Raw genomic sequence first — 12,632 nt, 5'->3', positions numbered from 1 at the left:
GATTAAACCCTTATAGGAGATAACATTGGCAAATATGTTCTCCTATGCAGTGGGCTTTCTTGTTGTTTTGTTGATGGTTTCTTTTGCTGTGCAGAAGCTTTTTATTTTGATGTAGTCACATTTGTTCATTTTTCTCCTGAGTTCCATTGCCCTAGAAGCTGTACCCTTAAATATATTGCTACGACAAGTGTCTGCTACTTCTCTGCCCATGGCTTCTTCTAAGATTTTTATGGTTTTCCATCTTACATTTAAGTCTTTTATCCATTTTGAGTTTATTTTTGTGTATGGTGTAAGTTGGTGGTCTGGTTTCATTTTTTTGCAAGTATCTGTCCAGGTTTCCCAGCACCATTTATTGAAGAAACTGTCTTGACTCTATTGTATGATCTTGCCTCCTTTGTCAAATATTAATTGTGCATAATGGCTTGTGTCAATTTCTGGGTTCTCTCTTCTGTTCCACTGGTCTATATGTCTGTTCTTGTGCCAGTACCAGGCAGTTTTAAGAACAGTGGCTTTGTAGTATAGCTTGATATCTGGTATTGTGATCCCTCCAACATTGTTCTTTCTCAAGATTGCTGCAGCTATTTGGGGTCTTTTTTTTTATTCCAGGTGAATTTTTGGAGAATTTGTTCTAGGTCTTTGAAGTTTGCTGTTGGTATTTTAATGGGTATTGCATTGATTTTATAGATTGCTTTGGGTAGTATGGACATTTTAATGATGTTATTGATGTTGATTCTACTAATCCATGAACATGGTATATCCTTCCATTTGTTCGTGTCTTCCTCTATCTATTTTTTCAGCGTTCTGAAATTTTCTGAATACAGGTCCTTTATATCCTTGGTTAATATTATTCCTAGGTAACTTATTTTTTTTTTCTTGCAATGATAAATGGGATTGCTTTTTAAATTTCTCTTTCTTTGAGTTCATTATTGGTATATAGAAAGCCCACAGACTTCTGGGTATTAATTTTGTATTCTGCTACATTGCCGAATTCATTTATTAAGTATAGATTTTTTTATGGAGTCTTTGGGGGTTTTTTATGTATAATATCATGTCATTTGTGAATAAGGACAGTTTTACTTCTTTTTTTTCCAATTTGGATGCCTTTTATATCTTCTTCTTGTCTGATTGCAATGACTAGTACTTCAGTACTATGTTGAACAGGAGTGGTGAGAGTGGGCATCTCTGTCTTGTTCCTGTTCTTAGTGGAAATGGTTTTAGTTTTTGCCCATTGAGTATGATGTCGGCTGCGAGTTTGTCATATATGGCTTTTATTATGTTGAGGTATGATCCTTCTATTCCCACCTTGCTGCGGGTTTTTATCAAGAAAGGGTGTTGGATTTTGTCAAATGCTTTTTCTGCATCAATGGATATGATTATATGGTTTTTATCTCTCAGTTTGTTTATATGGTGTATCACATTTATTGATTTGCAGATATTGTACCATCCTTGCATCCCCGGAATAAATTCCACTTGGTCATGGTGTATGATCTTTCTAATGTATTGCTGGGTTTGATTTGCTAGAATTTTGTTGAAGATTTTGGCATCTATGTTCATGAGGGATATTGGCCTGTAATTCTCTTTCTTTGTATTGTCTTTATCTGATTTTGGGATAATGCTGGCTTCATACAAAGGGCTCAGAAGTGTTCCTTCCTCTTGAATTTTTTGGAATAGTCTGAGGAAGATATGTTTTATTTCTTTTTTGAATGTTTTATAAAACTCCCCTGTGAAGCCATCTTGTCCAGGGCTTTTGTTTGTTGGAAGATTTTTGATTACTGCTTCAATTTCCTCCATAGTTATCGGCCTATTCAGAAATTTTGATTCCTCCTGGCTGAATTTTAGAAGCTCATATTTTTTAGGAATATGTCCATTTCTTCTAGGTTGACCAGTTTATTATGGTAGAGCTGCTCATAGTATTTTTTTTTTTTTAATGATTCTTCGTATTTCTGTGGGGTCTGTTGTTATTTCACCTCTTTCATTTCTGATTTTGTTTGTTTGGGTCTTCTCTCTGCTTCTTGGTGAACTGGCTAGAAGTTCATCAATCTTGTTTATCCTTTCAAAGAACCAGCTCTTGATTTCATTGATCTTTTGTATTTTTTTTATCTCTATGTTATTTATTTCTGCTCTGATCTTTGTTATTTCCTCCCTTCTGCTTACTCTGGACTTTTCTTGTTGCTCTCTTTCTAATTCTTCAAATTGCAGAGTTAGATGGTTTATTATCAATTTTTCTTGTATTTTGAGGTAGGCCTCTAATGCTATGAACTCCCCTCTCAGTACTGCTTTCATTATGTCCCAAAGATTTTGGAATGTTGTGTTTTCATTGTTGTTTGTTTCCAGCATGTATTTTATTTCTTCTTTGATCTCTTTGGTAACCCACTCATTGTTTAATAGTATGCTATTCAGCCTCCAAGTGTTTACATTTTTGTGATTGTTTTTACTGTAGTTAATTTTTAATTTTATGCCATTGTGATCTGAAAAGATGCTTTATATGATTTCAGTTCTCTTGATTTGGAGAGGCTTTGCCTATGTCCCAATATGTGGTCTATCTTTGAGAATGTCCCATATGCGCTTGAGAAGAATATATATTCTGTAGTTTTGGGGTGGAATGTTCTAAATATGTCAATTAAGTACATTTGATATAGTGAGTCATTTAGAATTGAAATTTCTTTGCTAATTTTTTGTCTAGAGGATTTATGCAGTGATGTTAATGGGGTATTTAAGTCTCCAACTATGATAGTGTTGCTGACAATCTCACCCCTGATATGTTCCAGAAGTTTTTTATGTATTTGGGTGCCCCTGCATTGGGTGCATAAATGTTGACCAGAGTTGTATCTTCTTCTTATACCATTCCCTTTAGTATTATGAAGTGTCATTTCTTGTCTCTTCACTTTGAGGTCTATTTTGACAGATATAAGTATGGCTACCCCAGCTTTTTATTTATTTCCATTTGCCTAATAGATAATTTTCCAACCCTTCACTTTCGGTCTGTGTGAGTCCCTTGTTCGGAGGTGGGTCTCCTGTAGACAGCATATATATGGGTCATGTTTGGTTTTGGTTTTACAGAGAGGAAGGGAGAGGGATAGAGAGTTAGAAACATCAACAAGAGAGAAACATCAGTCAGCCACCTCCTGCACACCCTGCAGTGGAGATGTGCCTGCAACCAAGGTACATGCTCCTCACCAGAATCGAACCCGGGACCCTTCAGTCTGCAGGCTGATGCTCTATCCACTGAGTCAAGCTGGTTAGGGCTGGTAACCGTTGTTTTGTTCTCTGTTTCTACGAGTCTGTTTTTGTGGGGTTTTTTGTTGTTGTTTTTGTTGTTTGTTTGTTTTTAAATGTCACATATAAGTAAGACCATATGGTATTTGCCTGTGTCTATCTGACTTATTTCACTTAGCGTAAAACTCTCCAGGTTCATCCATACCCCAAAATTTATGTGGAACTACAAAAAGTCCACAATAGTCAAAGCAATCTTGAGACAGAAGAACATAATTGGAGGTGTCACGCACCTACTTATACTTTGACCACCTCCCCTCTCCAGGTCTCTGGGCTTTAGAAAACTAAATATACCATTTCAACATTAAGCAAGCTAATAATTAGTTGCAACTATCTGCAAACTGGCAGTCAAGGTGTCAGTAGTATAATTTAAATCCATTGTTGAATGATATTTGTTTATTCAATGTTATAAATAGCCACCCCAGAAATCCAAGAGGGAAAAATATACTTCAGGATGCAAAAGTATTCCCCGTTTGTATACTTTCTAATTAAAAAAGGAATGAGGTATGAAAGAAAGGGAATATGGCTATCTGTGCATGTAAATAAAAACAACAACAACAACCTGATGTATTCAGGGGGCTGGTTAATGTCCTACAGAGAGTACAAGTTCATTACCAGAAAAATTCTTGAATGTACATATCTGGGTATATTACTTCTCACAGCAATTACCTGCCATTCATTGTCTACATTTTTAGTAAAATTAATACATTTGCTAATGCAAAGTAGTGATTTCTATCCATAATGCCAAATACAGTGGTATTTAAAAGTATCTATTAAAAGTGTGTAGATAATACAAACAGGGATTGAAATGCCCAACTATGGACACTGACCCCAGTTCTCTCACTGGTCACACTGATGTGTTTCAGGACCTCTTTGTAAAAAGCACTAAGACTAGAGTTTAAGATTGTGAATGCTGCATCCATTTGAGGTGAGGGTTCAGGATCTGAAGAAAGGACTGCACACAAATGAATACACTAGAGAAGAAATATGAATTTAGAAGGCATTGGGGGGCCAGGTGGAAACCTTTCTCTGGTGGAGAGGCTCTTTGACTTCTGGATCACCATTGCTTTTATTCACTTGAATACACATTTGCCCTTTAGAAATGCAAACAGGCATATCAAAGGTGAAGTTTGGTACACAGTAAAAGGATTATCAGGTTAGGGAATTGGCCAACAGTAGGGCAATATTATGCTGATTTTCATCCCTGCTGAATATCACATTCATATGGTACTTGTTGGTCTTAGCTTCTGGCACAAGATCAGTGAGTAGATCTGTTTGCTCATAAATCTTTAATTGCATAAATGTTAAGGACTAGTAGCCAATAACAAAAATCTAATTCCTCACCCATATGTATCCTAGCCACTTATCCAAATGCAATTGATTTTCCTTAAGAAAAAAATTCAGTCGATTCATGTATTTCATTCTGCAATATTTTAAATGAAAAGAAAAAATGTATTTAACTGCTTATTTTAGAACTGAGGTGAATGTCATGCAGTTTTATAAAAATGTAATTATTTAAATTGTGAATGGGTTAGAATCAGTCTTAATGCAAAAGTTCACCAGTTAATTTATTTTTGGTGGAGGTGGGCGTGGATGTGTGTGGGAGGAGTCAGGGATGGTGGGGGTTGGGGTGAGGGAGGGTTCTTTGCTAGCAGGTCTGACTCTTCTTCCTTCACCAGATTATACGTCAGAAATCTCCATTCAGGAATGGGCCCTGGTGGTCTGCCTTTCACCATTTCTTCTCTTGTAGGATTCAGATACTGAATATTTTTGCACCCACTTAGCTGCTCATTAAAAAATAAAATTCACCTGAACTCTAAAATGCACTTTATAAGAAGAATGTTTTCATTACTGCTCATGATGAAATAATGTGTGTGTTTGTGTGTATGTGTTTGTGTGTGTGTGTGTGTGTGTGTGTGTGTGTGTTGAGGGAAATGTCCTTCAGTTCCCAGTGAAAGGGTTGTCAGCGTTTCTGGGGCACCTGAGGGCACTTTGAAAGCCTCAGGAGCTCTAAGGTAGACATCAGAGGTGTCCTGGGCATTGCCAGTGGCCTGGTGTCAGATGATGGTATACTTATGTAAATTAACCGGATGTCGCAGGGAGAAAACCCCTCCCACTTGGATAAGAATTGGGGCTGGTCCTTGAAAAGTAGGGAGGCATCATTTCTTAAAATTGTAGCTGCCCTGCACGTCTGCCATATTCTGCATTACAGTCAGGGGCCTGAGCTCCCTTCAGAGTCCTGAAGAAAAGCAGGCTGTCAGACAACCCGTCAAGGCTGAGAAGTGAACCAAATTCTCCCCTTTCCCTTCAAGCCCCGCTTCAGCTCCACTCCCGCCAGGCTGGTGAACAGCTGTGGGTTATCTCAGAGAGAGTGGAGCAAAAGCCTGACTCAGGGCCTTAAAAAGAACAGAAAGGCACACAATCAGGACCCAGGAAATGGGCAAGGAGGCTGCCCAGGGGAGTTGGTGGGAGTCCTTGCAAATAGCACAGGGCTCTAAGCACGCCCAGCAAGGGGGCTGCTGCAGACGCAGGGGTAGGGGTCTCATGGAGAGACGGCCGGCCCTGCTGCTACTCACACGCATCCGGCCTCCATCCACCCCTGCTCGCAAGGATCCAGAGGAGGTGGCCCTGGGCAGGGCAGGAATCCTGGGGTTCCCATCTGCCCGGGTCCCCCCAGGGGGCCTCTAGTACACTCCCACACAGAGGACCATCTCCAGGCGCTCAGCCTGAAAGCCCTGGAGACCACCTTTCCGACGCCTGGATGGCTCTCGGGGCTGAGGCTGTAGGGACAGCGGCGCCCTCTGTCCCTCTCTGTCCTGGTGCCCTGAGACCCTGAGCGCCCAGGTGCACAGCTGCCAGCGCCACCGCGGCTGGGGGTGCGGATGGGGCCTCCGGTGCTGGTGCCAGGGTTTCCCCCATGGGCCTCCAGGATGCGTGGGCGGTTGATAAGCTAAACAAAACCCTGCCTGGCTCCCTGCTAATTGAGCCCTGACTGTAGCTCCTACAGCTCAGAGCTATGTCCACAATAGGTACCTGCTGCAACCAAGGATTCAGGATCTGGAGAAGGGGCTTCGACATAAATGGATACACTAGGCAAGAAATATAAATTTAGAAGACATGGGAACCAGGAGGAGACCTTTCTCTAGGGAATGGCTCTCTGAATGTCCGGACCCATTGCTTTTTATTTACTAGAATATACATTTGCCCTTTAGCAAAGCAAACAGATATCAATGGTAAGGTTTGGTAAACAAGAAAGGATTATTAGCTTTATGGGATTGCCTTCAGCCATTCAGCCAACAGCAGGTAATAATATGCTGATTCTCAGCTTTTGCTCAATATCAGAGTCCATCAGCCTTCTGGCAGACTTCTCACATCTACATGCTAAACCACTTTTTGGTCCTTGCCTCTAGCCGTACCCAGGCTCCCCTCCTGGATACCTGCCTTAAAGGAACACTGTCCAATTTCTCCATCACCCTTTGAGCTTCACCTGACTGGCCAGGCTCTGGGCTGAGGGTGAGAAATTTGAATAGAGGGAGATGACCCTGCTTCCAAAAGAGCTGGAACTTATTTAGTCTGACAAAACCAACTGTGCCAGGGCCGGGGGCGGCCAGCTCTCTGGCAGCAGGGAAGGCTGGTAAACAAACAAACAAACCCCAAACACCTGTATTCCAGTGAGGAGACTTGAAACAGCAGTGCCCACTCCTCCCCACCCCTCTTCAAGGCCAGGTTCAAACTATGCCACTAAAAATGACACAGCGGGTGCCTCACCCAAGAACTTGTGAATAAGGTGGGGCCCTGAAAGCTGAACTAGTAACATCCACATACAGTGTATGTGGCTAAACCCCATCTAAGTGGACCAAGAGATTTAACAACTACAATGTTTCAGAACCCAAACTATAATCAGATCTATTCCATACAAACCCCAAGGCAGATATGAGAGGTAAGAGCTTCTTATTAAGGGGAGTACATTTTGTTTTGCTAAATCTGAGGACTTTTTTTGTGAAAGATAGAGTGTGTGAGTGTGATGATCCACAAAAGTGTGGGGTCAGTTCTCAGCGAGATTACAAAATAAGATATTGACAGGTTTATCCATTAATGTTCAGGAGATACATTTTCTGATTTGGGGCAGGGAAAGGAAATGGATAAATTAACTGACATTCATGAGTATATACTTTAGTCGTGTGGCTAGTTACCAAACAGGATTCTGAGCCACAGTTAATTTCCATTGGTAATGCCATGTTTTGTATTTCCTTGTAGAGACCTAACCAACCTTCTACCTATGACATCTACATTCTGCCAGGATCCCTTTTCTCAATCCAACCCCCACAAACAAGCATGTCTTGGACACTTTTCTACTTCAAGGATCTAAGCACTGAGATGTAAGAGAAAGGATGTTCTTTTCCTGTCGAGTGTTTCCTTCCACGACCCGCGTGGAGTAGGGTTCTGTACCTGAAAGAGGAGCCGCACAACAAATGAGAGAAAAAGACACGAGATAATTTTGCAATATTGGAGGTCCAGGCGGGCAAGCCCAACTCAAGGAGAGGGACTTCCACCCATGCTCAGGCTGCTCCAATCTTTTATTGATCAGGAGTAGCCCTTAGGGTAAGGAAGTTTCAATGACACACAGATCAGCAAACAATTTCCAGGAATAGACAAAAGTATCTGATTAACTCATCAATAGATTTCCTAGTGTAGGCAGAGTAACTGATTAGCTCATCAATAGATTTCCGAGTGTAGGCAGAGTAGGCAGAGTAACTGATTAGCTCATCAATAGATTTCCGAGTGTATCTGATTAACAATAATCAACAAGGATCTACATAAGGTAGAAGTAGTATTTGAGCAATTCTTTGTCCTGGAGTAATTTGCATAATATGATTGCATTCCAATATAACTTTAATCTCTCCCTCATAATTTGAATCTATGACTCCAGGCAAAACAGTTAATCCTTCCAGAGTGTTTCCACTTCTCCCTAAAATTAATCCTAAAGTTCCTGATGGCACAGGTCCCCAGATTCCTGTAGGAACAGCTTGCCGAGCCATATCAGGGGTCAAAGTGACCGCTATAGTACTGTTAAGATCTAGGCTTGCACTTCCTGGAGTGGCCCAAATCAGAGATTCCACTGTGGGCTTTGCAGGGCAGATCTCCCCTTTTATTGACGGGGCTGGGGGTTGCCCCGTTGGCCGTTTCCCTGCGGTTGGCCATACCCTGTGTCTTGATTTAATGGCTGCCCATTTTTGTGGAATCTGGATTTACAATGGCCGGCCCAATGGTAGCCCTTCTGGCATAAAGGACACAGAGAGGTTGGATCTGTTTTGATCGGCTCACGAGGCGAAACGTTAGCGCCTTTCCTGGAGCGCCTCCTTGTGTCCTTCTTGGTTGTCTACATTCTTTTCTAAAATGTCCTAAGTTTCCACAGTTATGACACCTTTTATTTACAGTAGCAGCGGCAGTGAGTAAATTCACTTGAAAAGTGCCTGACCCCACACTCTGACATGCTCGAATCATTCCTGTAATGGTACTACCTTTTCTCAGAGGCATCAGGCATTTCTTACAATCATCATTGGCATTTTCATAGGCTAATTGTTGAATTAAAATGTCTCCTGCTGCCTCATGTTGAATCTGTCGTCTCACTGCTCGAGTGAGACGAGCCACAAAATCAGAAAATGATTCTAAAGGCCCCTGTAAACATTTACTAAAAGCTCCCTCAGAGTCCCCTTTTGCTGGTAAAGTCCACCACGCTTTCCTTCCACAAGCTCTAATTTGCTCATATGCCAGTTGCACATAATCTAACTGGGTTCGCACATCGTTGTATTGTCCCAGTCCTGCTAGCATTTCATAAGTGATTTGAGCATTCAGCCCGCGGTTTATTTGGGCTTGCTCCTGGCATCTCTCCAAGAATTCTCCTTTCCATAGTAAATAATCTCCTCCATCCAGAGTTGCACGTGCTAGAGAATACCAATCATGAGGGATTAGGAAAGCTTCAGAAATACTATGCATAATTTCTCCTGTAAAAGGAGCTGTTGGACCATTTTGGACTACACTTTCACGTAAGGCCTTTATCATTTTAAAGTCAATTTTTACGTGCTGTCTGATTATCTGATTTGGTAGCTGTGGATCAGGTACCTCTATGGTAGGGAAAGCAAGCCTTTCTGCCGCCGGTATTTCCCTCAATCCTTCTCTGATGGATTTTTGCACAGGTGATTCAAATAACAGAGAATTAAGCATATCAGAATTAGGACGTGCATGCGGAGGTGGAGAGGACCGTGAAGGCCATTCCTCTAACGTGTCTTCCCACTCCTCACTAGGAGGAGCGGAGGGAACCAGTTGAGGAGATTCATCCTCAGCCTCTGGAAAAGGCTTTAGCAAATGCTATATTATGTTCCCCATGGAAAAAGTTTTTTGAGATGAGGTTTTTCTTGCTGCTAACCTTTTTTCAAGTTCTAACTAACTTTTTTGGCAACCTTTTAAGATCTAATGTACCTTCTTCAAGAAAAGCAAAGGTTATGTTCTATAATAACATGCAAAAACTGTAAAAGATTACCTTCTAAAATTTTAACACTTTTAAACATGCAAATCAAAAGCACATAATACAGTTTCTTAGTTTTTAAAAGCCAAATATACCTTTTTAAAGCCGAATCTACTTTTTTAAAGCCAAATCCTGCCCTGTTTGTTAGCCTGGTTAAGAAAACGTTCCCAGTGTACTTACAGACCCGGGCTTCTGTAGTTGATCCTGGGCATTGCGTGCGGTGGAATCCCCCTCACCTTTTTTCGGTGAGTTTTCCACACCTTTTCGGTGAAAACTTCCTTTTCTCGCTCCAGCGAGGCCTGCACTTCCAGATTACCCGTCGGGCGCCAGATGTCGAGTGTTTCCTTCCACGACCCGCGTGGAGTAGGGTTCGGTACCTGAAAGAGGAGCCGCACAACAAATGAGAGAAAAAGACACGAGATAATTTTGCAATATTGGAGGTCCAGGCGGGCAAGCCCAACTCAAGGAGAGGGACTTCCACCCATGCTCAGGCTGCTCCAATCTTTTATTGATCAGGAGTAGCCCTTAGGGTAAGGAAGTTTCAATGACACACAGATCAGCAAACAATTTCCAGGAATAGACAAAAGTATCTGATTAACTCATCAATAGATTTCAGAGTGTAGGCAGAGTAACTGATTAGCTCATCAATAGATTTCCGAGTGTAGGCAGAGTAGGCAGAGTAACTGATTAGCTCATCAATAGATTTCCGAGTGTATCTGATTAACAATAATCAACAAGGATCTACATAAGTATCTAAGGAATTAAGGGAACTAAGGTGGGGATGCTTCAACTATTATTACCTAAATTAACTGAGTGGTTCCTAGATTAACTGGGTGGTGCACAGCCCTGACCTTTGCTAGGACTTTCATGCCCTGACCTTTACTAGGACTTTCAAGGGCTACTAGCTTTTGGGGGGTCTCTGTCTAAACTCAGCTAGTGAAGACAATGAATGGACTTCGGCATTTTCCCACAGTGAGGAATAATCTGCTTCCTATCACACTAGGTGTCAGGTGAGGGCCCCAGGACACAAGCACAGCAGATAGCGGCCACCCCACTCAGCACTAACTGGGGGAAAGAACACTCATGTGGTTAAGGGAGATGAGATGCGAGGCTGATAAGACTAGCCAAGGCCTTGGATGTTGGAAGAGGAAAGAGCACACAGTTGTCGGCGTGCAACACACCAGCACACAGTGAAGAGCCAAAACGAAGGAAACATCTGTGAGCAGCGAGGGAAACTAGAGGCAGAAGTCTCAGGGTCAGAGCAGGGAAGCTGGGCTAACTTTGTCATGATGCAAGGACACCAGAACCTTCCATGTTTCTCATATTTTCATTGTTCCTCTTCCTTAGCAACTAATCTGGTAGCCGTAGAGGGGTATGAAGTCAGAACATTGAACTATTTTCATAGAGTACCAGTCAGGATTGCAAAACTGTGTCCTAAAGAGTGTTTCTTTCATAAGGATCTTGCTTTTAATTCATAGAATAGTTAAATCCTCAGTACATTAGGTTACTCTCAATGCAAGTAGAATCATTTCTAGAATATACACTTTCAGTGTTTAAACTGCTAATTATCGGATTGGTTCTGGGCTCTTATAGCTGACCAGCCTCTCAGGGTGGAGCCCCACTAACCTGATTCATAAAATCTTCGGTGCTCTCTTTGTCATCCATGAATTACCTTCAAAATAAAGATACATTTTCTTAGACTGGGAGTCAAGATCATTCAAGATGGCGCCATGCTACTTGTGAACATTTTCTTGTCCTGGTCACCCTGAGCCACCCTGTGCTCCAAGCAGGGGTCCCCTACACACTTTCTTGAACCCATCATACCCTTCTCTGCTTTGGAGCACTTCCTGCTCATGTTGGCTGCCTGAAGTACTCCCCCTTCCCCCTTCTCCATTTCTTGAGGGTAGTGATTATATATTCCTTGTTTTGTCCACTGAGATGAGCAGAGAGTCAGATAGAGAGAAATCCCATAGTTCCATAGCTGTGATAGACTTTTAGAGAGATGAGATCCTTAGAGAAAATAATATTTTAAAGTGTTAAACAGATGAAACAATATCAAAGTGAATAAAATAAAGAATGTAAATTCTTCTTCTCTGTGGACATCCCATAAGGTTGACCAGTGTTTTTCCTCCCACACAGATGCAGAGAACTAAAGCATTTTTCTCCCTAAAGATGGCATTATATTATGTACTCTGTTCTGCAACTTTAAAAGGTTATCTTTCACTTACTATTTCCTGATCCTTTTTCCATGTCAGGACAGATAGATGACTTGAAAAGCCTTAAGCATGTTTCTCCCTGCACAGGAAACGCCCTGCAACCTGTACCAGAGCTGCCAGTAAAACGGAGGGAATTGAGCAAAGTAGGACCCAGGGCATTTCTCAATGTAGGTCATCTTCCTTGGCGCCTTTCCGATCACTATGGACCTGCTACTAGAGAGGGACGCTCCTAGCCCAGCGCCTCTGTGGGAAGGATCACCTGTAGAAAAGAGAACCAGAGTCAGGACTGGGGTCCCGCTACCTGAAGAAGGAAAATTCCTAGTCAGTGAACACAGCCATGGGCAGAATTGGGGTTTCTTTCTCACCATCATTCCCTTTCCCTTCCTTCCTTCCATAGGCTCAGTGGTTTGTCTTTTGAGAGTTGCTTCATAATTACTGTTCCTTTATCCAATCCCTGCTCTGCCAGCATCTCTTATCTCTCCCACTTCCAGAGGCCTTGCCCTTCATCCTCTCCACCCGCCCCCATGTTCTCTTGGTCCCGAGGATAATTTGGAAACCATTGGGATCACAGGAACATGATTCAGCTCTCCCGTGACCTGGTGACGAACTTTACCTGC

At 42.0% G+C, this 12,632-nt stretch overlaps 1 protein-coding gene across 1 annotated transcript in view; it reads left to right on the top strand.

The window, feature by feature from the left end:
* LOC132228726 (cytochrome P450 4V2-like) overlaps window positions 1-12,632 on the top strand; it is a 234,889-nt gene that overhangs the window by 188,389 nt on the left and 33,868 nt on the right. The window lies entirely within an intron of this gene.

The sequence above is a fragment of the Myotis daubentonii genome, chromosome 2 (genome assembly GCF_963259705.1).
Source record: "Myotis daubentonii chromosome 2, mMyoDau2.1, whole genome shotgun sequence".
Classification (NCBI taxonomy): domain Eukaryota; kingdom Metazoa; phylum Chordata; class Mammalia; order Chiroptera; family Vespertilionidae; genus Myotis; species Myotis daubentonii.
This window is presented reverse-complemented; position numbering and strand designations above follow the sequence as displayed.